We start from the raw sequence: 25,000 nt of genomic DNA, 5'->3' as shown, positions 1-25,000 counted from the left end.
AAATATTGAATAGAATAAGAATAAAATGTTCTTTGTTCTTTGAAACAGTGTACTTGCATTATTATGCTATTATATTGTCATTATGTAATCAGTGGCATAAAATGGTCTGAAAATTACAATAATATCGTTTATCGCAATTAATTTTGGTGCAATATATCGCACAACAAAAAGTAGATATCGTGACAGCTCTAGCTTTGATTAGGTAATTCAGGTGTGTTTGATTAGAGATGGAATTGCAATCTGCAGGGAGGGGGGCCTCCAGGAGTGTAACTGCATCCCCCCTTTATTTAGGAGGCCTTTCCACCTGTCGAGGTGCTCCTTCAAGGCACGTAGAATTTCGACGGATTTAACTGTGGAGAAGAGAGACATTAAAAGAAAAAATTGGCGAAAATGGCCCACGGAAGGTGCCCTCACAAGGTAGCGTAGCCGAGCGGTCTAAGGCGCTGGGTCTAAGGCGCAAAAGCGGTTGAAAATCTGCACCCTCTTGAATCAGGGACAGCAATAATGTCACTTCAAAAATGAATTTAAACATAATAATAACAAATGTCTAGTCTATAATGATGGAGTTAGCCAATTTGACTCATTTAGATTTTTTTGGTGATCTGACAGCTACCTCATGATTTTGAGTTTAACTGCGACACAGCTGGCTGCCATTTTGGAGGATGGCCCAAAGGCTTTGATTAGGTAATTCAGGTGTGTTTGATTAGAGATGGAATTGCAATCTGCAGGGAGGGGGCCTCCAGGAGTGTAACTGCGTCCCCCCTGTATTTAGGAGGCCTTTCCACCTGTCGAGGTGCTCCTTCAAGGCACGTAGAATTTCGACGGATTTAACTGTGGAGAAGAGAAACATTAAAAGAAAAAATTGGCGAAAATGGCCCACGGAAGGTGCCCTCACAAGGTAGCGTGGCCGAGCGGTCTAAGGCGCTGGATGAAGGCTCCAGTCTCTTCGGGGGCGTGGGTTCGAATCCCACCGCTGCCAAGACAGCATTTTAGAAGGCACTTGTGGCTGCTATGCCTAAGCGAAAACACTGAAGAAGTGACACTGCTTGCTCCCGGTCTCTTCCAAACCCTGCCGCTTTTGCTTTCCTTGGCCGAACTCGGCGTGCTTCAGAGCCTGACGATGAAGGTACGCACCCAACGTTTAATCTATTTATGAAAAAAAAAATGGCCAGAAAAAGGCCCACGAAACGAACCTCGTCAGGGTAGCATGGCCGAGGGGTCTAAGGCGCTGGATTTAGGCTCCAGTCTCTTTTTTGGGGCGTGGGTTCGAATCCCACTGCTGCCAGCAGTGATTTTAAAGAGGGCCAGACACCGTAAGTGTGCTCCGAAAAGGCGCAAAAGCGGCTGAAAATCTGCACCCTCTTGAATCAGGGACAGCAATAATGTCACTTCAAAAATGAATTTAAACATAATAATAACAAATGTCTAGTCTATAATGATGGAGTTAGCCAATTTGACTCATTGAGATTTTTTTGGTGATCTGACAGCTACCTCATGATTTTGAGTTTAACTGCGACACAGCTGGCTGCCATTTTGGAGGATGGCCCAAAGGCTTTGATTAGGTAATTCAAGTGTGTTTGATTAGAGATGGAATTGCAATCTGCAGGGAGGGGGGCCTCCAGGAGTGTAACTGCGTCCCCCCTGTATTTAGGAGGCCTTTCCACCTGTCGAGGTGCTCCTTCAAGGCACGTAGAATTTCGACGGATTTAACTGTGGAGAAGAGAGACATTAAAAGAAAAAGTTGGCGAAAACGGCCCACGAATCGAGCCACGTCAGGGTAGAGTGGCCGAGGGGTCTAAGGCGCTGTATTAAGGCTCCAGTCTTTTCGGGGGCGTGGGTTCGAATCCCACCGCTGCCAGCAGTAATTTTAAAGAGGGCCAGACACCTTAAGAGTGCTCCGAAAAGGCGCAAAAGCGGCTGAAAATCTGCACCCTCTTGAATCAGGGACGGTAATAATGTCACTTCAAAAATGAATTTAAACATAATAATAACAAATGTCTAGTCTATAATGATGGAGTTAGCCAATTTGACTCATTGAGATTTTTTTGGTGATCTGACAGCTACCTCATGATTTTGAGTTTAACTGCGACACAGCTGGCTGCCATTTTGGAGGATGGCCCAAAGGCTTTGATTAGGTAATTCAGGTGTGTTTGATTAGAGATGGAATTGCAATCTGCAGGGAGGGGGCCTCCAGGAGTGTAACTGCGTCCCCCCTGTATTTAGGAGGCCTTTCCACCTGTCGAGGTGCTCCTTCAAGGCACGTAGAATTTCGACGGATTTAACTGTGGAGAAGAGAGACATTAAAAGAAAAAGTTGGCGAAAACGGCCCACGAATCGAGCCACGTCAGGGTAGAGTGGCCGAGGGGTCTAAGGCGCTGTATTAAGGCTCCAGTCTTTTCGGGGGCGTGGGTTCGAATCCCACCGCTGCCAGCAGTGATTTTAAAGAGGGCCAGACACCTTAAGAGTGCTCCGAAAAGGCGCAAAAGCGGCTGAAAATCTGCACCCTCTTGAATCAGGGACGGTAATAATGTCACTTCAAAAATGAATTTAAACATAATAATAACAAATGTCTAGTCTATAATTATGGAGTTAGCCAATTTGACTCATTGAGATTTTTTTGGTGATCTGACAGCTACCTCATGATTTTGAGTTTAACTGCGACACAGCTGGCTGCCATTTTGGAGGATGGCCCAAAGGCTTTGATTAGGTAATTCAGGTGTGTTTGATTAGAGATGGAATTGCAATCTGCAGGGAGGGGGGCCTCCAGGAGTGTAACTGCGTCCCCCCTGTATTTAGGAGGCCTTTCCACCTGTCGAGGTGCTCCTTCAAGGCATGTAGAATTTCGACGGATTTAACTGTGGAGAAGAGAGACATTAAAAGAAAAAATTGGCGAAAATGGACCACGGAAGGTGCCCTCACAAGGTAGCGTGGCCGAGCGGTCTAAGGCGCTGGATTAAGGCTCCAGTCTCTTCGGGGGCGTGGGTTCGAATCCCACCGCTGCCAAGACAGCATTTTAGAAGGCACTCGTGGCTGCTATGCCTAAGCGAAAACACTGGAGAAGTGACACTGCTTGCTCCCGGTCTCTTCCAAACCCTGCCGCTTTTGCTTTCCTTGGCCGAACTCGGCGTGCTTCAGAGCCTGACGATGAAGGTCCGCACCCAACGTTTAATCTATTTATGAAAAAAAATGGCCAGAAAACGGCCCACGTATCGAGCCACGTCAGGGTAGCGTGGCCGAGGGGTCTAAGGCGCTGGATTTAGGCTCCAGTCTCTTCGGGGTCGTGGGTTAGAATCCCACCGCTGCCAGCAGTGATTTTAAAGAGGGCCAGACACCTTAAGAGTGCTCCGAAAAGGCGCAAAAGCGGCTGAAAATCTGCACCTTCTTGAATCAGGGATGGTAATAATGTCACTTCAAAAATGAATTTAAACATAATAATAACAAATGTCTAGTCTATAATGATGGAGTTAGCCAATTTGACTCATTGAGATTTTTTTGGTGATCTGACAGCTACCTCATGATTTTGAGTTTAACTGCGACACAGCTGGCTGCCATTTTGGAGGATGGCCCAAAGGCTTTGATTAGGTAATTCAGGTGTGTTTGATTAGAGATGGAATTGCAATCTGCAGGGAGGGGGGCCTCCAGGAGTGTAACTGCGTCCCCCCTGTATTTAGGAGGCCTTTCCACCTGTCGAGGTGCTCCTTCAAGGCACGTAGAATTTCGACGGATTTAACTGTGGAGAAGAGAAACATTAAAAGGAAAAATTGGCGAAAATGGCCCACGGAAGGTGCCCTCACAAGGTAGCGTGGCCGAGCGGTCTAAGGCGCTGGATTAAGGCTCCAGTCTCTTCGGAGGCGTGGGTTCGAATCCCACCGCTGGCCGAGGGGTCTAAGGCGCTGGATTTAGGCTCCAGTCTCTTCGGGAGTGTGGGTTCGAATCCCACCGCTGCCAGCAGTGATTTTAAAGAGGGCCAGACACCTTAAGAGTGCTCCGAAAAGGCGCAAAAGCGGCTGAAAATCTGCACCCTCTTGAATCAGGGACGGTAATAATGTCACTTCAAAAATGAATTTAAACATAATAATAACAAATGTCTAGTCTATAATGATGGAGTTAGCCAATTTGACTCATTGAGATTTTTTTGGTGATCTGACAGCTACCTCATGATTTTGAGTTTAACTGCGACACAGCTGGCTGCCATTTTGGAGGTTGGCCCAAAGGCTTTGATTAGGTAATTCAGGTGTGTTTGATTAGAGATGGAATTGCAATCTGCAGGGAGGGGGGCCTCCAGGAGTGTAACTGCGTCCCCCCTGTATTTAGGAGGCCTTTCCACCTGTCGAGGTGCTCCGTCAAGGCACGTAGAATTTCGACGGATTTAACTGTGGAGAAGAGAGACATTAAAAGAAAAAATTGGCGAAAATGGCCCACGGAAGGTGCCCTCACAAGGTAGCGTGGCCGAGCGGTCTAAGGCGCTGGATTAAGGCTCCAGTCTCTTCGGGGGCGTGTGTTCGAATCCCACCGCTGCCAAGACAGCATTTTAGAAGGCACTCGTGGCTGCTATGCCTAAGCGAAAACACTGGAGAAGTGACACTGCTTGCTCCCGGTCTCTTCCAAACCCTGCCGCTTTTGCTTTCCTTGGCCGAACTCGGCGTGCTTCAGAGCCTAACGATGAAGGTCCGCACCCAACGTTTAATCTATTTATGAAAAAAAATGGCCAGAAAACGGCCCACGTATCGAGCCACGTCAGGGTAGCGTGGCCGAGGGGTCTAAGGCGCTGGATTTAGGCTCCAGTCTCTTTGGGGGTGTGGGTTCGAATCCCACCGCTGCCAGCAGTGATTTTAAAGAGGGCCAGACACCTTAACCCCTTAAGTGTCACGGGCCCACCGGTGGGCCCAAATCCTTTACATTTTTAAAACAGTAATATCCTATACTAAACCTAAACTAATCTTGACAAACTATATATCATTTGAAAGCTTACAATCTCTAGTTTCCATATTTGGTGATTGATTTTCAAAATAAATTACAGAGGAGCCGTAATTTATCAATTTGCAACAATAATATTTTCATACTCTTAGACCTTTATTTTGAAATAATGATGAACATGAAAAATCATGAAAGAAGGGTAGAAATCTCAGTTTGTTTTCATGCCAAGAGTTCAAAAGATAGCATCCATTCAATTATTTAAAAAAAAAAGTCTGAATTTTTTTTTTTATATAAAGAAAAAAATTATATGATGTGGCAGGAAGCTAAAACGCACATGCGTGTTCTTTTTATGTTTCTTAGAGGTTGAAATCATATCAAAATCTGCCAAACTTCTCATATTACTTCTGAATAGGATGTCTACTTCATAAATTGTATGAAAATTGTGGAAATAATGGTTCATATCACTCAAAACACATATGGAAATGGAGGCGCCCTTATATGGGCAGTAATGGAGTCTGGTTGTCATCTAGTGAAAAAGTTTGGTACTGCGCCCAAACAAAATCTTACTGAAAGCTCATTTTTTGAGATATCAACCTAAAATTTGAAACACAACTTGTTCAGATTTTTGGCTTTGATTTTTTTGCAGTTTTAGAGTCGCCCAGGTTTTGAAAATATGTATTTTATATAAAATATGAATAATTTTTTTTTTTTACATTGTACATTTTCATAAACTCAAACTTCTATAACTTTTTTTCTGTTTCACTTTCTTAATTTATTTCACTTCTACAAAAATCTGCCAAATGTCTTCTTTAAAACAAGACCAATCTTACGTCTATATTCCAAAGCATTCTTGAATTACAACCATTTAAGTTAGAAATGTGCATTTTCATGTATATTCAAAAAAAGGGGGGTGACACTTAAAGGGTTAAGAGTGCTCCGAAAAGGCGCAAAAGCGGCTGAAAATCTGCACCCTCTTGAATCAGGGACAGCAATAATGTCACTTCAAAAATGAATTTAAACATTATAATAACAAATGTCTAGTCTATACTGATGGAGTTAGCCAATTTGACTCATTGAGATTTTTTTGGTGATCTGACAGCTACCTCATGATTTTGAGTTTAACTGCGACACAGCTGGCTGCCATTTTGGAGGATGGCCCAAAAGCTTTGATTAGGTAATTCAGGTGTGTTTGATTAGAGATGGAATTGCAATCTGCAGGGAGGGGGCCTCCAGGAGTGTAACTGCGTCCCCCCTGTATTTAGGAGGCCTTTCCACCTGTCGAGGTGCTCCTTCAAGGCACGTAGAATTTCGACGGATTTAACTGTGGAGAAGAGAGACATTAAAAGAAAAAATTGGCGAATACGGCCCACGAATCGAGCCACGTCAGGGTAGCGTGGCCGAGGGGTCTAAGGCGCTGGATTTAGGCTCCAGTCTCTTCGGGGGCGTGGGTTTGAATCCCACCGCTGCCAGCAGTGATTTTAAAGAGGGCCAGACACCGTAAGTGTGCTCCGAAAAGGCGCAAAAGCGGCTGAAAATCTGCACCCTCTTGAATCAGGGACAGCAATAATGTCACTTCAAAAATGAATTTAAACATAATAATAACAAATGTCTAGTCTATAATGATGGAGTTAGCCAATTTGACTCATTGAGATTTTTTTGGTGATCTGACAGCTACCTCATGATTTTGAGTTTAACTGCGACACAGCTGGCTGCCATTTTGGAGGTTGGCCCAAAGGCTTTGATTAGGTAATTCAGGTGTGTTTGATTAGAGATGGAATTGCAATCTGCAGGGAGGGGGGCCTCCAGGAGTGTAACTGCGTCCCCCCTGTATTTAGGAGGCCTTTCCACCTGTCGAGGTGCTCCGTCAAGGCACGTAGAATTTCGACGGATTTAACTGTGGAGAAGAGAGACATTAAAAGAAAAAATTGGCGAAAATGGCCCACGGAAGGTGCCCTCACAAGGTAGCGTGGCCGAGCGGTCTAAGGCGCTGGATTAAGGCTCCAGTCTCTTCGGGGGCGTGTGTTCGAATCCCACCGCTGCCAAGACAGCATTTTAGAAGGCACTCGTGGCTGCTATGCCTAAGCGAAAACACTGGAGAAGTGACACTGCTTGCTCCCGGTCTCTTCCAAACCCTGCCGCTTTTGCTTTCCTTGGCCGAACTCGGCGTGCTTCAGAGCCTGACGATGAAGGTCCGCACCCAACGTTTAATCTATTTATGAAAAAAAATGGCCAGAAAACGGCCCACGTATCGAGCCACGTCAGGGTAGCGTGGCCGAGGGGTCTAAGGCGCTGGATTTAGGCTCCAGTCTCTTTGGGGGCGTGGGTTCGAATCCCACCGCTGCCAGCAGTGATTTTAAAGAGGGCCAGACACCTTAAGAGTGCTCCGAAAAGGCGCAAAAGCGGCTGAAAATCTGCACCCTCTTGAATCAGGGACAGCAATAATGTCACTTCAAAAATGAATTTAAACATTATAATAACAAATGTCTAGTCTATACTGATGGAGTTAGCCAATTTGACTCATTGAGATTTTTTTGGTGATCTGACAGCTACCTCATGATTTTGAGTTTAACTGCGACACAGCTGGCTGCCATTTTGGAGGATGGCCCAAAAGCTTTGATTAGGTAATTCAGGTGTGTTTGATTAGAGATGGAATTGCAATCTGCAGGGAGGGGGCCTCCAGGAGTGTAACTGCGTCCCCCCTGTATTTAGGAGGCCTTTCCACCTGTCGAGGTGCTCCTTCAAGGCACGTAGAATTTCGACGGATTTAACTGTGGAGAAGAGAGACATTAAAAGAAAAAGTTGGCGAAAACGGCCCACGAATCGAGCCACGTCAGGGTAGAGTGGCCGAGGGGTCTAAGGCGCTGTATTAAGGCTCCAGTCTTTTCGGGGGCGTGGGTTCGAATCCCACCGCTGCCAGCAGTAATTTTAAAGAGGGCCAGACACCTTAAGAGTGCTCCGAAAAGGCGCAAAAGCGGCTGAAAATCTGCACCCTCTTGAATCAGGGACGGTAATAATGTCACTTCAAAAATGAATTTAAACATAATAATAACAAATGTCTAGTCTATAATGATGGAGTTAGCCAATTTGACTCATTGAGATTTTTTTGGTGATCTGACAGCTACCTCATGATTTTGAGTTTAACTGCGACACAGCTGGCTGCCATTTTGGAGGATGGCCCAAAGGCTTTGATTAGGTAATTCAGGTGTGTTTGATTAGAGATGGAATTGCAATCTGCAGGGAGGGGGCCTCCAGGAGTGTAACTGCGTCCCCCCTGTATTTAGGAGGCCTTTCCACCTGTCGAGGTGCTCCTTCAAGGCACGTAGAATTTCGACGGATTTAACTGTGGAGAAGAGAGACATTAAAAGAAAAAGTTGGCGAAAACGGCCCACGAATCGAGCCACGTCAGGGTAGAGTGGCCGAGGGGTCTAAGGCGCTGTATTAAGGCTCCAGTCTTTTCGGGGGCGTGGGTTCGAATCCCACCGCTGCCAGCAGTGATTTTAAAGAGGGCCAGACACCTTAAGAGTGCTCCGAAAAGGCGCAAAAGCGGCTGAAAATCTGCACCCTCTTGAATCAGGGACGGTAATAATGTCACTTCAAAAATGAATTTAAACATAATAATAACAAATGTCTAGTCTATAATTATGGAGTTAGCCAATTTGACTCATTGAGATTTTTTTGGTGATCTGACAGCTACCTCATGATTTTGAGTTTAACTGCGACACAGCTGGCTGCCATTTTGGAGGATGGCCCAAAGGCTTTGATTAGGTAATTCAGGTGTGTTTGATTAGAGATGGAATTGCAATCTGCAGGGAGGGGGGCCTCCAGGAGTGTAACTGCGTCCCCCCTGTATTTAGGAGGCCTTTCCACCTGTCGAGGTGCTCCTTCAAGGCATGTAGAATTTCGACGGATTTAACTGTGGAGAAGAGAGACATTAAAAGAAAAAATTGGCGAAAATGGACCACGGAAGGTGCCCTCACAAGGTAGCGTGGCCGAGCGGTCTAAGGCGCTGGATTAAGGCTCCAGTCTCTTCGGGGGCGTGGGTTCGAATCCCACCGCTGCCAAGACAGCATTTTAGAAGGCACTCGTGGCTGCTATGCCTAAGCGAAAACACTGGAGAAGTGACACTGCTTGCTCCCGGTCTCTTCCAAACCCTGCCGCTTTTGCTTTCCTTGGCCGAACTCGGCGTGCTTCAGAGCCTGACGATGAAGGTCCGCACCCAACGTTTAATCTATTTATGAAAAAAAATGGCCAGAAAACGGCCCACGTATCGAGCCACGTCAGGGTAGCGTGGCCGAGGGGTCTAAGGCGCTGGATTTAGGCTCCAGTCTCTTCGGGGTCGTGGGTTAGAATCCCACCGCTGCCAGCAGTGATTTTAAAGAGGGCCAGACACCTTAAGAGTGCTCCGAAAAGGCGCAAAAGCGGCTGAAAATCTGCACCTTCTTGAATCAGGGATGGTAATAATGTCACTTCAAAAATGAATTTAAACATAATAATAACAAATGTCTAGTCTATAATGATGGAGTTAGCCAATTTGACTCATTGAGATTTTTTTGGTGATCTGACAGCTACCTCATGATTTTGAGTTTAACTGCGACACAGCTGGCTGCCATTTTGGAGGATGGCCCAAAGGCTTTGATTAGGTAATTCAGGTGTGTTTGATTAGAGATGGAATTGCAATCTGCAGGGAGGGGGGCCTCCAGGAGTGTAACTGCGTCCCCCCTGTATTTAGGAGGCCTTTCCACCTGTCGAGGTGCTCCTTCAAGGCACGTAGAATTTCGACGGATTTAACTGTGGAGAAGAGAAACATTAAAAGGAAAAATTGGCGAAAATGGCCCACGGAAGGTGCCCTCACAAGGTAGCGTGGCCGAGCGGTCTAAGGCGCTGGATTAAGGCTCCAGTCTCTTCGGAGGCGTGGGTTCGAATCCCACCGCTGGCCGAGGGGTCTAAGGCGCTGGATTTAGGCTCCAGTCTCTTCGGGAGTGTGGGTTCGAATCCCACCGCTGCCAGCAGTGATTTTAAAGAGGGCCAGACACCTTAAGAGTGCTCCGAAAAGGCGCAAAAGCGGCTGAAAATCTGCACCCTCTTGAATCAGGGACGGTAATAATGTCACTTCAAAAATGAATTTAAACATAATAATAACAAATGTCTAGTCTATAATGATGGAGTTAGCCAATTTGACTCATTGAGATTTTTTTGGTGATCTGACAGCTACCTCATGATTTTGAGTTTAACTGCGACACAGCTGGCTGCCATTTTGGAGGTTGGCCCAAAGGCTTTGATTAGGTAATTCAGGTGTGTTTGATTAGAGATGGAATTGCAATCTGCAGGGAGGGGGGCCTCCAGGAGTGTAACTGCGTCCCCCCTGTATTTAGGAGGCCTTTCCACCTGTCGAGGTGCTCCGTCAAGGCACGTAGAATTTCGACGGATTTAACTGTGGAGAAGAGAGACATTAAAAGAAAAAATTGGCGAAAATGGCCCACGGAAGGTGCCCTCACAAGGTAGCGTGGCCGAGCGGTCTAAGGCGCTGGATTAAGGCTCCAGTCTCTTCGGGGGCGTGTGTTCGAATCCCACCGCTGCCAAGACAGCATTTTAGAAGGCACTCGTGGCTGCTATGCCTAAGCGAAAACACTGGAGAAGTGACACTGCTTGCTCCCGGTCTCTTCCAAACCCTGCCGCTTTTGCTTTCCTTGGCCGAACTCGGCGTGCTTCAGAGCCTAACGATGAAGGTCCGCACCCAACGTTTAATCTATTTATGAAAAAAAATGGCCAGAAAACGGCCCACGTATCGAGCCACGTCAGGGTAGCGTGGCCGAGGGGTCTAAGGCGCTGGATTTAGGCTCCAGTCTCTTTGGGGGTGTGGGTTCGAATCCCACCGCTGCCAGCAGTGATTTTAAAGAGGGCCAGACACCTTAAGAGTGCTCCGAAAAGGCGCAAAAGCGGCTGAAAATCTGCACCCTCTTGAATCAGGGACAGCAATAATGTCACTTCAAAAATGAATTTAAACATTATAATAACAAATGTCTAGTCTATACTGATGGAGTTAGCCAATTTGACTCATTGAGATTTTTTTGGTGATCTGACAGCTACCTCATGATTTTGAGTTTAACTGCGACACAGCTGGCTGCCATTTTGGAGGATGGCCCAAAAGCTTTGATTAGGTAATTCAGGTGTGTTTGATTAGAGATGGAATTGCAATCTGCAGGGAGGGGGCCTCCAGGAGTGTAACTGCGTCCCCCCTGTATTTAGGAGGCCTTTCCACCTGTCGAGGTGCTCCTTCAAGGCACGTAGAATTTCGACGGATTTAACTGTGGAGAAGAGAGACATTAAAAGAAAAAATTGGCGAATACGGCCCACGAATCGAGCCACGTCAGGGTAGCGTGGCCGAGGGGTCTAAGGCGCTGGATTTAGGCTCCAGTCTCTTCGGGGGCGTGGGTTTGAATCCCACCGCTGCCAGCAGTGATTTTAAAGAGGGCCAGACACCGTAAGTGTGCTCCGAAAAGGCGCAAAAGCGGCTGAAAATCTGCACCCTCTTGAATCAGGGACAGCAATAATGTCACTTCAAAAATGAATTTAAACATAATAATAACAAATGTCTAGTCTATAATGATGGAGTTAGCCAATTTGACTCATTGAGATTTTTTTGGTGATCTGACAGCTACCTCATGATTTTGAGTTTAACTGCGACACAGCTGGCTGCCATTTTGGAGGTTGGCCCAAAGGCTTTGATTAGGTAATTCAGGTGTGTTTGATTAGAGATGGAATTGCAATCTGCAGGGAGGGGGGCCTCCAGGAGTGTAACTGCGTCCCCCCTGTATTTAGGAGGCCTTTCCACCTGTCGAGGTGCTCCGTCAAGGCACGTAGAATTTCGACGGATTTAACTGTGGAGAAGAGAGACATTAAAAGAAAAAATTGGCGAAAATGGCCCACGGAAGGTGCCCTCACAAGGTAGCGTGGCCGAGCGGTCTAAGGCGCTGGATTAAGGCTCCAGTCTCTTCGGGGGCGTGTGTTCGAATCCCACCGCTGCCAAGACAGCATTTTAGAAGGCACTCGTGGCTGCTATGCCTAAGCGAAAACACTGGAGAAGTGACACTGCTTGCTCCCGGTCTCTTCCAAACCCTGCCGCTTTTGCTTTCCTTGGCCGAACTCGGCGTGCTTCAGAGCCTGACGATGAAGGTCCGCACCCAACGTTTAATCTATTTATGAAAAAAAATGGCCAGAAAACGGCCCACGTATCGAGCCACGTCAGGGTAGCGTGGCCGAGGGGTCTAAGGCGCTGGATTTAGGCTCCAGTCTCTTTGGGGGCGTGGGTTCGAATCCCACCGCTGCCAGCAGTGATTTTAAAGAGGGCCAGACACCTTAAGAGTGCTCCGAAAAGGCGCAAAAGCGGCTGAAAATCTGCACCCTCTTGAATCAGGGACAGCAATAATGTCACTTCAAAAATGAATTTAAACATTATAATAACAAATGTCTAGTCTATACTGATGGAGTTAGCCAATTTGACTCATTGAGATTTTTTTGGTGATCTGACAGCTACCTCATGATTTTGAGTTTAACTGCGACACAGCTGGCTGCCATTTTGGAGGATGGCCCAAAAGCTTTGATTAGGTAATTCAGGTGTGTTTGATTAGAGATGGAATTGCAATCTGCAGGGAGGGGGCCTCCAGGAGTGTAACTGCGTCCCCCCTGTATTTAGGAGGCCTTTCCACCTGTCGAGGTGCTCCTTCAAGGCACGTAGAATTTCGACGGATTTAACTGTGGAGAAGAGAGACATTAAAAGAAAAAATTGGCGAATACGGCCCACGAATCGAGCCACGTCAGGGTAGCGTGGCGGAGGGGTCTAAGGCGCTGGATTTAGGCTCCAGTCTCTTCGGGGGCGTGGGTTTGAATCCCACCGCTGCCAGCAGTGATTTTAAAGAGGGCCAGACACCTTAAGAGTGCTCCGAAAAGGCGCAAAAGCGGCTGAAAATCTGCACCCTCTTGAATCAGGGACGGTAATAATGTCACTTCAAAAATGAATTTAAACATAATAATAACAAATGTCTAGTCTATAATGATGGAGTTAGCCAATTTGACTCATTGAGATTTTTTTGGTGATCTGACAGCTACCTCATGATTTTGAGTTTAACTGCGACACAGCTGGCTGCCATTTTGGAGGATGGCCCAAAGGCTTTGATTAGGTAATTCAGGTGTGTTTGATTAGAGATGGAATTGCAATCTGCAGGGAGGGGGGCCTCCAGGAGTGTAACTGCGTCCCCCCTATATTTAGGAGGCCTTTCCACCTGTCGAGGTGCTCCTTCAAGGCACGTAGAATTTCGACGGATTTAACTGTGGAGAAGAGAGACATTAAAAGAAAAAATTGGCGAAAATGGACCACGGAAGGTGCCCTCACAAGGTAGCGTGGCCGAGCGGTCTAAGGCGCTGGATTAAGGCTCCAGTCTCTTCGGGGGCGTGGGTTCGAATCCCACCGCTGCCAAGACAGCATTTTAGAAGGCACTCGTGGCTGCTATGCCTAAGCGAAAACACTGGAGAAGTGACACTGCTTGCTCCCGGACTCTTCCAAACCCTGCCGCTTTTGCTTTCCTTGGCCGAACTCGGCGTGCTTCAGAGCCTGACGATGAAGGTCCGCACCCAACGTTTAATCTATTTGTGAAAAAAAAAATGCCCAGAAAACGGCCCACGAATCGATCCACGTCAGGGTAGCGTGGCCGAGGGGTCTAAGGCGCTGGATTTAGGCTCCAGTCTCTTCGGGGTCGTGGGTTAGAATCCCACCGCTGCCAGCAGTGATTTTAAAGAGGGCCAGACACCTTAAGAGTGCTCCGAAAAGGCGCAAAAGCGGCTGAAAATCTGCACCTTCTTGAATCAGGGATGGTAATAATGTCACTTCAAAAATGAATTTAAACATAATAATAACAAATGTCTAGTCTATAATGATGGAGTTAGCCAATTTGACTCATTGAGATTTTTTTGGTGATCTGACAGCTACCTCATGATTTTGAGTTTAACTGCGACACAGCTGGCTGCCATTTTGGAGGATGGCCCAAAGGCTTTGATTAGGTAATTCAGGTGTGTTTGATTAGAGATGGAATTGCAATCTGCAGGGAGGGGGGCCTCCAGGAGTGTAACTGCGTCCCCCCTGTATTTAGGAGGCCTTTCCACCTGTCGAGGTGCTCCTTCAAGGCACGTAGAATTTCGACGGATTTAACTGTGGAGAAGAGAAACATTAAAAGGAAAAATTGGCGAAAATGGCCCACGGAAGGTGCCCTCACAAGGTAGCGTGGCCGAGCGGTCTAAGGCGCTGGATTAAGGCTCCAGTCTCTTCGGAGGCGTGGGTTCGAATCCCACCGCTGGCCGAGGGGTCTAAGGCGCTGGATTTAGGCTCCAGTCTCTTCGGGAGTGTGGGTTCGAATCCCACCGCTGCCAGCAGTGATTTTAAAGAGGGCCAGACACCTTAAGAGTGCTCCGAAAAGGCGCAAAAGCGGCTGAAAATCTGCACCCTCTTGAATCAGGGACGGTAATAATGTCACTTCAAAAATGAATTTAAACATAATAATAACAAATGTCTAGTCTATAATGATGGAGTTAGCCAATTTGACTCATTGAGATTTTTTTGGTGATCTGACAGCTACCTCATGATTTTGAGTTTAACTGCGACACAGCTGGCTGCCATTTTGGAGGTTGGCCCAAAGGCTTTGATTAGGTAATTCAGGTGTGTTTGATTAGAGATGGAATTGCAATCTGCAGGGAGGGGGGCCTCCAGGAGTGTAACTGCGTCCCCCCTGTATTTAGGAGGCCTTTCCACCTGTCGAGGTGCTCCGTCAAGGCACGTAGAATTTCGACGGATTTAACTGTGGAGAAGAGAGACATTAAAAGAAAAAATTGGCGAAAATGGCCCACGGAAGGTGCCCTCACAAGGTAGCGTGGCCGAGCGGTCTAAGGCGCTGGATTAAGGCTCCAGTCTCTTCGGGGGCGTGTGTTCGAATCCCACCGCTGCCAAGACAGCATTTTAGAAGGCACTCGTGGCTGCTATGCCTAAGCGAAAACACTGGAGAAGTGACACTGCTTGCTCCCGGTCTCTTCCAAACCCTGCCGCTTTTGCTTTCCTTGGCCGAACTCGGCGTGCTTCAGAGCCTGACGATGAAGGTCCGCACCCAACGTTTAATCTATTTATGAAAAAAAATGGCCAGAAAACGGCCCACGTATCGAGCCACGTCAGGGTAGCGTGGCCGAGGGGTCTAAGGCGCTGGATTTAGGCTCCAGTCTCTTTGGGGGCGTGGGTTCGAATCCCACCGCTGCCAGCAGTGATTTTAAAGAGGGCCAGACACCTTAAGAGTGCTCCGAAAAGGCGCAAAAGCGGCTGAAAATCTGCACCCTCTTGAATCAGGGACAGCAATAATGTCACTTCAAAAATGAATTTAAACATTATAATAACAAATGTCTAGTCTATACTGATGGAGTTAGCCAATTTGACTCATTGAGATTTTTTTGGTGATCTGACAGCTACCTCATGATTTTGAGTTTAACTGCGACACAGCTGGCTGCCATTTTGGAGGATGGCCCAAAAGCTTTGATTAGGTAATTCAGGTGTGTTTGATTAGAGATGGAATTGCAATCTGCAGGGAGGGGGCCTCCAGGAGTGTAACTGCGTCCCCCCTGTATTTAGGAGGCCTTTCCACCTGTCGAGGTGCTCCTTCAAGGCACGTAGAATTTCGACGGATTTAACTGTGGAGAAGAGAGACATTAAAAGAAAAAATTGGCGAATACGGCCCACGAATCGAGCCACGTCAGGGTAGCGTGGCCGAGGGGTCTAAGGCGCTGGATTTAGGCTCCAGTCTCTTCGGGGGCGTGGGTTTGAATCCCACCGCTGCCAGCAGTGATTTTAAAGAGGGCCAGACACCGTAAGTGTGCTCCGAAAAGGCGCAAAAGCGGCTGAAAATCTGCACCCTCTTGAATCAGGGACAGCAATAATGTCACTTCAAAAATGAATTTAAACATAATAATAACAAATGTCTAGTCTATAATGATGGAGTTAGCCAATTTGACTCATTGAGATTTTTTTGGTGATCTGACAGCTACCTCATGATTTTGAGTTTAACTGCGACACAGCTGGCTGCCATTTTGGAGGTTGGCCCAAAGGCTTTGATTAGGTAATTCAGGTGTGTTTGATTAGAGATGGAATTGCAATCTGCAGGGAGGGGGGCCTCCAGGAGTGTAACTGCGTCCCCCCTGTATTTAGGAGGCCTTTCTACCTGTCGAGGTGCTCCGTCAAGGCACGTAGAATTTCGACGGATTTAACTGTGGAGAAGAGAGACATTAAAAGAAAAAATTGGCGAAAATGGCCCACGGAAGGTGCCCTCACAAGGTAGCGTGGCCGAGCGGTCTAAGGCGCTGGATTAAGGCTCCAGTCTCTTCGGGGGCGTGTGTTCGAATCCCACCGCTGCCAAGACAGCATTTTAGAAGGCACTCGTGGCTGCTATGCCTAAGCGAAAACACTGGAGAAGTGACACTGCTTGCTCCCGGTCTCTTCCAAACCCTGCCGCTTTTGCTTTCCTTGGCCGAACTCGGCGTGCTTCAGAGCCTGACGATGAAGGTCCGCACCCAACGTTTAATCTATTTATGAAAAAAAATGGCCAGAAAACGGCCCACGTATCGAGCCACGTCAGGGTAGCGTGGCCGAGGGGTCTAAGGCGCTGGATTTAGGCTCCAGTCTCTTTGGGGGCGTGGGTTCGAATCCCACCGCTGCCAGCAGTGATTTTAAAGAGGGCCAGACACCTTAAGAGTGCTCCGAAAAGGCGCAAAAGCGGCTGAAAATCTGCACCCTCTTGAATCAGGGACAGCAATAATGTCACTTCAAAAATGAATTTAAACATTATAATAACAAATGTCTAGTCTATACTGATGGAGTTAGCCAATTTGACTCATTGAGATTTTTTTGGTGATCTGACAGCTACCTCATGATTTTGAGTTTAACTGCGACACAGCTGGCTGCCATTTTGGAGGATGGCCCAAAAGCTTTGATTAGGTAATTCAGGTGTGTTTGATTAGAGATGGAATTGCAATCTGCAGGGAGGGGGCCTCCAGGAGTGTAACTGCGTCCCCCCTGTATTTAGGAGGCCTTTCCACCTGTCGAGGTGCTCCTTCAAGGCACGTAGAATTTCGACGGATTTAACTGTGGAGAAGAGAGACATTAAAAGAAAAAATTGGCGAATACGGCCCACGAATCGAGCCACGTCAGGGTAGCGTGGCCGAGGGGTCTAAGGCGCTGGATTTAGGCTCCAGTCTCTTCGGGGGCGTGGGTTTGAATCCCACCGCTGCCAGCAGTGATTTTAAAGAGGGCCAGACACCTTAAGAGTGCTCCGAAAAGGCGCAAAAGCGGCTGAAAATCTGCACCCTCTTGAATCAGGGACGGTAATAATGTCACTTCAAAAATGAATTTAAACATAATAATAACAAATGTCTAGTCTATAATGATGGAGTTAGCCAATTTGACTCATTGAGATTTTTTTGGTGATCTGACAGCTACCTCATGATTTTGAGTTTAACTGCGACACAGCTGGCTGCCATTTTGGAGGATGGCCCAAAGGCTTTGATTAGGTAATTCAGGTGTGTTTGATTAGAGATGGAATTGCAATCTGCAGGGAGGGGGGCCTCCAGGAGTGTAACTGCGTCCCCCCTATATTTAGGAGGCCTTTCCACCTGTCGAGGTGCTCCTTCAAGGCACGTAGAATTTCGACGGATTTAACTGTGGAGAAGAGAGACATTAAAAGAAAAAATTGGCGAAAATGGCCCACGGAAGGTGCCCTCACAAGGTAGCGTGGCCTAGCGGTCTAAGGCGCTGGGTCTAAGGCGCTGGGTCTAAGGCGCAAAAGCGGCTGAAAATCTGCACCCTCTTGAATCAGGGACAGCAATAATGTCACTTCAAAAATGAATTTAAACATAATAATAACAAATGTCTAGTCTATAATGATGGAGTTAGCCAATTTGACTCATTTAGATTTTTTCGGTGATCTGACAGCTACCTCATGATTTTGAGTTTAACTGCGACACAGCTGGCTGCCATTTTGGAGGATGGCCCAAAGGCTTTGATTAGGTAATTCAGGTGTGTTTGATTAGAGATGGAATTGCAATCTGCAGGGAGGGGGCCTCCAGGAGTGTAACTGCGTCCCCCCTGTATTTAGGAGGCCTTTCCACCTGTCGAGGTGCTCCTTCAAGGCACGTAGAATTTCGACGGATTTAACTGTGGAGAAGAGAGACATTAAAAGAAAAAATTGGCGAAAATGGACCACGGAAGGTGCCCTCACAAGGTAGCGTGGCCGAGCGGTCTAAGGCGCTGGATTAAGGCTCCAGTCTCTTCGGGGGCGTGGGTTCGAATCCCACCGCTGCCAAGACAGCATTTTAGAAGGCACTCGTGGCTGCTATGCCTAAGCGAAAACACTGGAGAAGTGACACTGCTTGCTCCCGGACTCTTCCAAACCCTGCCGCTTTTGCTTTCCTTGGCCGAGCTCGGCGTGCTTCAGAGCCTGACGATGAAGGTCCGCACCCAACGTTTAATCTATTTATGAAAAAAAAAATGCCCAGAAAACGGCCCACGAATCGATCCACGTCAGGGTAGCGTGGCCGAGGGGTCTAAGGCGCTGGATTTAGGCTCCAGTCTCTTCGGGGTCGTGGGTTAGAATCCCACCGCTGCCAGCAGTGATTTTAAAGAGGGCCAGACACCTTAAGAGTGCTCCGAAAAGGCGCAAAAGCGGCTGAAAATCTGCACCTTCTTGAATCAGGGATGGTAATAATGTCACTTCAAAAATGAATTTAAACATAATAATAACAAATGTCTAGTCTATAATGATGGAGTTAGCCAATTTGACTCATTGAGATTTTTTTGGTGATCTGACAGCTACCTCATGATTTTGAGTTTAACTGCGACACAGCTGGCTGCCATTTTGGAGGATGGCCCAAAGGCTTTGATTAGGTAATTCAGGTGTGTTTGATTAGAGATGGAATTGCAATCTGCAGGGAGGGGGCCTCCAGGAGTGTAACTGCGTCCCCCCTGTTTTTAGGAGGCCTTTCCACCTGTCGAGGTGCTCCTTCAATTCACGTAGAATTTCGACGGATTTAACTGTGGAGAAGAGAGACATTAAAAGAAAAAATTGTCGAAAATGGCCCACGGAAGGTGCCCTCACAAGGTAGCGTGGCCGAGCGGTCTAAGGCGCTGGATTAAGGCTCCAGTCTCTCCGGGGGCGTGGGTTCGAATCCCACCGCTGCCAAGACAGCATTTTAGAAGGCACTCGTGGCTGCTATGCCTAAGCGAAAACACTGGAGAAGTGACACTGCTTGCTCCCGGTCTCTTCCAAACCCTGCCGCTTTTGCTTTCCTTGGCCGAACTCGGCGTGCTTCAGAGCCTGACAATGAAGGTCCGCACCCAACGTTTAATCTATTTATGAAAAAAAAAATGGCCAGAAAACGGCCCACGAATCGAGCCACATCAGGGTAGCGTGGCCGAGGGGTCTAAGGCGCTGGATTTAGGCTCCAGTCTCTTCGGGGGCGTGGGTTCGAATCCCACCGCTGCCAGCAGTGATTTTAAAGAGGTCCAGACACCTTAAGTGTGCTCCGAAAAGGCGCAAAAGCGGCTGAAAATCTGCACCCTCTTGAATCAGGGACAGCAATAATGTCACTTCAAAAATGAATTTAAACATAATAATAACAAATGTCTAGTCTATAATGATGGAGTTAGCCAATTTGACTCATTTAGATTTTTTTGGTGATCTGACAGCTACCTCATGATTTTGAGTTTAACTGCGACACAGCTGGCTGCCATTTTGGAGGATGGCCCAAAGGCTTTGATTAGGTAATTCAGGTGTGTTTGATTAGAGATGGAATTGCAATCTGCAGGGAGGGGGGCCTCCAGGAGTGTAACTGCGTCCCCCCTTTATTTAGGAGGCCTTTCCACCTGTCGAGGTGCTCCTTCAATTCACGTAGAATTTCGACGGATTTAACTGTGGAGAAGAGAGACATTAAAAGAAAAAATTGGCGAAAATGGCCCACGGAAGGTGCCCTCACAAGGTAGCGTGGCCGAGCGGTCTAAGGCGCTGGATTAAGGCTCCAGTCTCTCCGGGGGCGTGGGTTCGAATCCCACCGCTGCCAAGACAGCATTTTAGAAGGCACTCGTGGCTGCTATGCCTAAGCGAAAACACTGGAGAAGTGACACTGCTTGCTCCCGGTCTCTTCCAAACCCTGCCGCTTTTGCTTTCCTTGGCCGAACTCGGCGTGCTTCAGAGCCTGACAATGAAGGTCCGCACCCAACGTTTAATATATTTATGAAAAAAAAATGGCCAGAAAACGGCCCACGAATCGATCCACGTCAGGGTAGCGTGGCCGAGGGGTCTAAGGCGCTGGATTTAGGCTCCAGTCTCTTCGGGGTCGTGGGTTAGAATCCCACCGCTGCCAGCAGTGATTTTAAAGAGGGCCAGACACCTTAAGAGTGCTCCGAAAAGGCGCAAAAGCGGCTGAAAATCTGCACCTTCTTGAATCAGGGATGGTAATAATGTCACTTCAAAAATGAATTTAAACATAATAATAACAAATGTCTAGTCTATAATGATGGAGTTAGCCAATTTGACTCATTGAGATTTTTTTGGTGATCTGACAGCTACCTCATGATTTTGAGTTTAACTGCGACACAGCTGGCTGCCATTTTGGAGGATGGCCCAAAGGCTTTGATTAGGTAATTCAGGTGTGTTTGATTAGAGATGGAATTGCAATCTGCTGGGAGGGGGCCTCCAGGAGTGTAACTGCGTCCCCCCTGTTTTTAGGAGGCCTTTCCACCTGTCGAGGTGCTCCTTCAATTCACGTAGAATTTCGACGGATTTAACTGTGGAGAAGAGAGACATTAAAAGAAAAAATTGGCGAAAATGGCCCACGGAAGGTGCCCTCACAAGGTAGCGTGGCCGAGCGGTCCAAGGCGCTGGATTAAGGCTCCAGTCTCTCCGGGGGCGTGGGTTCGAATCCCACCGCTGCCAAGACAGCATTTTAGAAGGCACTCGTGGCTGCTATGCCTAAGCGAAAACACTGGAGAAGTGACACTGCTTGCTCCCGGTCTCTTCCAAACCCTGCCGCTTTTGCTTTCCTTGGCCGAACTCGGCGTGCTTCAGAGCCTGACAATGAAGGTCCGCACCCAACGTTTAATCTATTTATGAAAAAAAAAATGGCCAGAAAACGGCCCACGAATCGAGCCACATCAGGGTAGCGTGGCCGAGGGGTCTAAGGCGCTGGATTTAGGCTCCAGTCTCTTCGGGGGCGTGGGTTCGAATCCCACCGCTGCCAGCAGTGATTTTAAAGAGGTCCAGACACCTTAAGTGTGCTCCGAAAAGGCGCAAAAGCGGCTGAAAATCTGCACCCTCTTGAATCAGGGACAGCAATAATGTCACTTCAAAAATGAATTTAAACATAATAATAACAAATGTCTAGTCTATAATGATGGAGTTAGCCAATTTGACTCATTGAGATTTTTTTGGTGATCTGACAGCTACCTCATGATTTTGAGTTTAACTGCGACACAGCTGGCTGCCATTTTGGAGGATGGCCCAAAGGCTTTGATTAGGTAATTCAGGTGTGTTTGATTAGAGATGGAATTGCAATCTGCAGGGAGGGGGGCCTCCAGGAGTGTAACTGCATCCCCCCTTTATTTAGGAGGCCTTTCCACCTGTCGAGGTGCTCCTTCAAGGCACGTAGAATTTCGACGGATTTAACTGTGGAGAAGAGAGACATTAAAAGAAAAAATTGGCGAAAATGGCCCACGGAAGGTGCCCTCACAAGGCAGCGTGGCCGAGCGGTCTAAGGCGCTGGATTAAGGCTCCAGTCTCTCCGGGGCCGTGGGTTAGAATCCCACCGCTGCCAAGACAGCATTTTAGAAGGCACTCGTGGCTGCTATGCCTAAGCGAAAACACTGGAGAAGTGACACTGCTTGCTCCCGGACTCTTCCAAACCCTGCCGCTTTTGCTTTCCTTGGCCAAACTCGGCGTGCTTCAGAACCTGACGATGAAGGTCCGCACCCAACGTTTAATCTATTTATGAAAAAAAAAATGGCCAGAAAACGGCCCACGAATCGAGCCACGTCAGGGTAGCGTGGCCGAGGGGTCTAAGGCGCTGGATTTAGGCTCCAGTCTCTTCGGGGGCGTGGGTTCGAATCCCACCGCTGCCAGCAGTGATTTTAAAGAGGGCCAGACACTTTAAGAGTGCTCCGAAAAGGCGCAAAAGCGGCTGAAAATCTGCACCCTCTTGAATCAGGGACAGCAATAATGTCACTTCAAAAATGAATTTAAACATAATAATAACAAATGTGTAGTCTATAATGATGGAGTTAGCCAATTTGACTCATTGAGATTTTTTTGGTGATCTGACAGCTACCTCATGATTTTGAGTTTACCTGCGACACAGCTGGCTGCCATTTTGGAGGATGGCCCAAAGGCTTTGATTAGGTAATTCAGGTGTGTTTGATTAGAGATGGAATTGCAATCTGCAGGGAGGGGGGCCTCCAGGAGTGTAACTGCGTCCCCCCTGTATTTAGGAGGCCTTTCCACCTGTCGAGGTGCTCCTTCAAGGCACGTAGAATTTCGACGGATTTAACTGTGGAGAAGAGAGACATTAAAAGAAAAAATTGGCGAAAATGGCCCACGGAAGGTGCCCTCACAAGGTAGCGTGGCCGAGCGGTCTAAGGCGCTGGATTAAGGCTCCAGTCTCTTTGGGGGCGTGGGTTCGAATCCCACCGCTGCCAAGACAGCATTTTAGAAGGCACTCGTGGCTGCTATGCCTAAGCGAAAACACTGGAGAAGTGACACTGCTTGCTCCCGGTCTCTTCCAAACCCTGCCGCTTTTGCTTTCCTTGGCCGAACTCGGCGTGCTTCAGAGCCTGACGATGAAGGTCCGCACCCAACGTTTAATCTATTTATGAAAAAAAAAATGGCCAGAAAACGGCCCACGAAACGAGCCATGTCAGGGTAGCGTGGCCGAGGGGTCTAAGGCGCTGGATTTAGGCTCTAGTCTCTTCGGGGGCGTGGGTTCGAATCCCACTGCTAACAGCAGTGATTTTAAAGAGGGCCAGACACCTTAAGTGTGCTCCGAAAAGGCGCAAAAGCGGCTGAAAATCTGCACCCTCTTGAATCAGGGACAGCAATACTGCCCTACAAAGCAAAAAGGCAGTAACTGCATTTTTGGTCAAAAATGAGTTATTATCATTTTCATGACATTCAAGGCATCCTTTGTTATGTGACAAAACATCTTATCTCAAATGTGTGTCGTTTTGGATAAAAATGGTAGTCGTTTGTACAGTAACTGCAAAAAACCCTAGTAAAACAAAGCAAGAGTACAGTAACATCCATTACTGTATTCTTGTTATGTTTTACCTAACAAAAAATAACAGTGTTTCTGCGCAGTGTAGTTACTGTTGCCATGGTGAACACACAGCTGATTTTTGGGCATCCTCGCGGGACGTTTTTAACATTTGAGATTTCACCCTTCCAACTTCCCCTAATTGTTCCCCTACCAAACTACCCCCCTCCCCTGAAAGAATGAAAAAAACATATATTCCAGAAAGAAAGAAAAAAGGTGCAAGAGCTCCATGTAGTAACTTTAGCGGTTAGGCTACTATGATTTTCGCGATATAGCATTTCAGGACACTTGAAATTAAATCGTGATAGACGTCTGTGTGAATATTAAACCGCAATAATAGTACTATTTAAATACAAATCCTACATGTTCTGTGAATAAATGGTGCAGTCGACGCGCAGTTTCATTTAACACACGCGCGCGCTGAAGCACATGTGACGCTCAAGCTGTTTTTTGCCTATATGAGGACACGACTGCATGAACTTACTCTCCAGACTCTAGATCCGCTCTTAAAGTCACTTTGTGAGCATTTAACCGCTTCATTTGAGAAAAACTATCGTCATGTCATAAACACAGAAACTCAAAGGTCTTCACGGCAACCCGTCAAAATAAAAGTTCGGTTTAACTTGACAGAAATATATTACTGTTGTACAGTAGAATTTAGAAACGTCTCAATGCAATAATAAAACTAACACTAATACAAATAAATTAAGATTAAAACATAATTTTTATTCAATGTTTTAATTTTAACAGTAAAGCTCATTGTGCAGCATGTTGTTTGACCAAAAATGTCTGTTTAATTTCATATGATTAAAAGAAATGTAATTAATAATATATTAGAATTTTAATATATTTTATTTTTAATATTCATAGAATATTTTTAAAATATTGTATAAGTTTAATAATAGTTTATAATAAAAGTTTCATGATTTCAATTAATTAGACATGATTTTTGATTACTAAAAATTTACACCACGTATCCGTAACACACCCGCTCCGCAACACTTGTTTCGCAACACAAAAATGTTGAAAAAAAATGTTGTCCAAATGGTTCCAATTATTTCAAATACAGTGTATCTAATACACCCAGAGCCCAAGTTGTGGCAAAATAGTTTTTGGAGAATCTGTAGTTACTGCCTTTTTCCTTGGTATGGTGCCACGTTTTTGGTAAGTAATACAAAGCAAGAATACATTAACTGCAAAATAGGGGTAAAATATCAAATTAAATATGAGGATTGATATGTACAAAGAATAAGCTAATATAAAGTAACAAAACAGCCACATGTCCAATAATCTACCTACAACTACTTAGGCTGGATGACAGGATAACTTTAAAGTCATTTTTCTCTGTTCTGCACTCTGCGTAGTTACTGCCTTTTTGCTTTGTAGGGCAGAATAATGTCACTTCAAAAATGAATTTAAACATAATAATAACAAATGTCTAGTCTATAATGATGGAGTTAGCCAATTTGACTCATTGAGATTTTTTTGGTGATCTGACAGCTACCTCATGATTTTGAGTTTAACTGCGACACAGCTGGCTGCCATTTTGGAGGATGGCCCAAAGGCTTTGATTAGGTAATTCAGGTGTGTTTGATTAGAGATGGAATTGCAATCTGCAGGGAGGGGGGCCTCCAGGAGTGTAACTGGGTCCCCCCTGTATTTAGGAGGCCTTTCCACCTGTCGAGGTGCTCCTTCAAGGCACGTA

General features: G+C 46.6%; 28 non-coding genes across 28 annotated transcripts; all 28 read left to right on the top strand.

Annotated features, from left to right (window-relative positions):
• Positions 1–1,201: 1,201 nt before the first annotated feature.
• On the top strand, positions 1,202–1,285 carry trnal-uag (transfer RNA leucine (anticodon UAG)). Its single transcript has one exon. It is a non-coding gene; the product is annotated as a tRNA-Leu (tRNA).
• Positions 1,286–2,921: 1,636 nt separating this feature from the next.
• trnal-aag (transfer RNA leucine (anticodon AAG)) lies at positions 2,922–3,003 on the top strand. Its single transcript has one exon. It is a non-coding gene; the product is annotated as a tRNA-Leu (tRNA).
• Positions 3,004–3,223: 220 nt separating this feature from the next.
• Positions 3,224–3,305, top strand: trnal-uag (transfer RNA leucine (anticodon UAG)). Its single transcript has one exon. It is a non-coding gene; the product is annotated as a tRNA-Leu (tRNA).
• Positions 3,306–4,741: 1,436 nt separating this feature from the next.
• trnal-uag (transfer RNA leucine (anticodon UAG)) lies at positions 4,742–4,823 on the top strand. Its single transcript has one exon. It is a non-coding gene; the product is annotated as a tRNA-Leu (tRNA).
• A 1,481-nt stretch (positions 4,824–6,304) lies between these two features.
• Positions 6,305–6,386, top strand: trnal-uag (transfer RNA leucine (anticodon UAG)). The gene has a single exon. It is a non-coding gene; the product is annotated as a tRNA-Leu (tRNA).
• A 793-nt stretch (positions 6,387–7,179) lies between these two features.
• Positions 7,180–7,261, top strand: trnal-uag (transfer RNA leucine (anticodon UAG)). The gene has a single exon. It is a non-coding gene; the product is annotated as a tRNA-Leu (tRNA).
• A 1,635-nt stretch (positions 7,262–8,896) lies between these two features.
• On the top strand, positions 8,897–8,978 carry trnal-aag (transfer RNA leucine (anticodon AAG)). Its single transcript has one exon. It is a non-coding gene; the product is annotated as a tRNA-Leu (tRNA).
• Positions 8,979–9,198: 220 nt separating this feature from the next.
• On the top strand, positions 9,199–9,280 carry trnal-uag (transfer RNA leucine (anticodon UAG)). The gene has a single exon. It is a non-coding gene; the product is annotated as a tRNA-Leu (tRNA).
• Positions 9,281–10,716: 1,436 nt separating this feature from the next.
• Positions 10,717–10,798, top strand: trnal-uag (transfer RNA leucine (anticodon UAG)). The gene has a single exon. It is a non-coding gene; the product is annotated as a tRNA-Leu (tRNA).
• A 490-nt stretch (positions 10,799–11,288) lies between these two features.
• trnal-uag (transfer RNA leucine (anticodon UAG)) lies at positions 11,289–11,370 on the top strand. The gene has a single exon. It is a non-coding gene; the product is annotated as a tRNA-Leu (tRNA).
• A 793-nt stretch (positions 11,371–12,163) lies between these two features.
• On the top strand, positions 12,164–12,245 carry trnal-uag (transfer RNA leucine (anticodon UAG)). The gene has a single exon. It is a non-coding gene; the product is annotated as a tRNA-Leu (tRNA).
• Positions 12,246–13,308: 1,063 nt separating this feature from the next.
• On the top strand, positions 13,309–13,390 carry trnal-aag (transfer RNA leucine (anticodon AAG)). Its single transcript has one exon. It is a non-coding gene; the product is annotated as a tRNA-Leu (tRNA).
• Positions 13,391–13,612: 222 nt separating this feature from the next.
• trnal-uag (transfer RNA leucine (anticodon UAG)) lies at positions 13,613–13,694 on the top strand. Its single transcript has one exon. It is a non-coding gene; the product is annotated as a tRNA-Leu (tRNA).
• Positions 13,695–15,130: 1,436 nt separating this feature from the next.
• Positions 15,131–15,212, top strand: trnal-uag (transfer RNA leucine (anticodon UAG)). The gene has a single exon. It is a non-coding gene; the product is annotated as a tRNA-Leu (tRNA).
• A 490-nt stretch (positions 15,213–15,702) lies between these two features.
• trnal-uag (transfer RNA leucine (anticodon UAG)) lies at positions 15,703–15,784 on the top strand. The gene has a single exon. It is a non-coding gene; the product is annotated as a tRNA-Leu (tRNA).
• A 793-nt stretch (positions 15,785–16,577) lies between these two features.
• Positions 16,578–16,659, top strand: trnal-uag (transfer RNA leucine (anticodon UAG)). The gene has a single exon. It is a non-coding gene; the product is annotated as a tRNA-Leu (tRNA).
• Positions 16,660–17,149: 490 nt separating this feature from the next.
• On the top strand, positions 17,150–17,231 carry trnal-uag (transfer RNA leucine (anticodon UAG)). Its single transcript has one exon. It is a non-coding gene; the product is annotated as a tRNA-Leu (tRNA).
• Positions 17,232–18,217: 986 nt separating this feature from the next.
• Positions 18,218–18,299, top strand: trnal-aag (transfer RNA leucine (anticodon AAG)). The gene has a single exon. It is a non-coding gene; the product is annotated as a tRNA-Leu (tRNA).
• A 222-nt stretch (positions 18,300–18,521) lies between these two features.
• Positions 18,522–18,603, top strand: trnal-uag (transfer RNA leucine (anticodon UAG)). The gene has a single exon. It is a non-coding gene; the product is annotated as a tRNA-Leu (tRNA).
• Positions 18,604–19,093: 490 nt separating this feature from the next.
• On the top strand, positions 19,094–19,175 carry trnal-aag (transfer RNA leucine (anticodon AAG)). The gene has a single exon. It is a non-coding gene; the product is annotated as a tRNA-Leu (tRNA).
• A 222-nt stretch (positions 19,176–19,397) lies between these two features.
• On the top strand, positions 19,398–19,479 carry trnal-uag (transfer RNA leucine (anticodon UAG)). Its single transcript has one exon. It is a non-coding gene; the product is annotated as a tRNA-Leu (tRNA).
• A 491-nt stretch (positions 19,480–19,970) lies between these two features.
• On the top strand, positions 19,971–20,052 carry trnal-aag (transfer RNA leucine (anticodon AAG)). Its single transcript has one exon. It is a non-coding gene; the product is annotated as a tRNA-Leu (tRNA).
• A 221-nt stretch (positions 20,053–20,273) lies between these two features.
• On the top strand, positions 20,274–20,355 carry trnal-uag (transfer RNA leucine (anticodon UAG)). The gene has a single exon. It is a non-coding gene; the product is annotated as a tRNA-Leu (tRNA).
• A 490-nt stretch (positions 20,356–20,845) lies between these two features.
• trnal-aag (transfer RNA leucine (anticodon AAG)) lies at positions 20,846–20,927 on the top strand. The gene has a single exon. It is a non-coding gene; the product is annotated as a tRNA-Leu (tRNA).
• Positions 20,928–21,149: 222 nt separating this feature from the next.
• trnal-uag (transfer RNA leucine (anticodon UAG)) lies at positions 21,150–21,231 on the top strand. The gene has a single exon. It is a non-coding gene; the product is annotated as a tRNA-Leu (tRNA).
• Positions 21,232–21,722: 491 nt separating this feature from the next.
• Positions 21,723–21,804, top strand: trnal-aag (transfer RNA leucine (anticodon AAG)). Its single transcript has one exon. It is a non-coding gene; the product is annotated as a tRNA-Leu (tRNA).
• Positions 21,805–22,026: 222 nt separating this feature from the next.
• trnal-uag (transfer RNA leucine (anticodon UAG)) lies at positions 22,027–22,108 on the top strand. The gene has a single exon. It is a non-coding gene; the product is annotated as a tRNA-Leu (tRNA).
• Positions 22,109–22,599: 491 nt separating this feature from the next.
• trnal-aag (transfer RNA leucine (anticodon AAG)) lies at positions 22,600–22,681 on the top strand. Its single transcript has one exon. It is a non-coding gene; the product is annotated as a tRNA-Leu (tRNA).
• The last annotated feature ends 2,319 nt before the right edge of the window (positions 22,682–25,000 follow it).

Source organism: Rhinichthys klamathensis, unplaced genomic scaffold (assembly GCF_029890125.1).
Source record: "Rhinichthys klamathensis goyatoka isolate OS25496 unplaced genomic scaffold, OSU_Roscu_1.1 h1tg000035l_1, whole genome shotgun sequence".
Lineage (NCBI taxonomy): Eukaryota > Metazoa > Chordata > Actinopteri > Cypriniformes > Leuciscidae > Rhinichthys > Rhinichthys klamathensis.
Note: the sequence above shows the minus strand (reverse complement) of the source record. Positions and strands in the feature narration are given on the sequence as shown.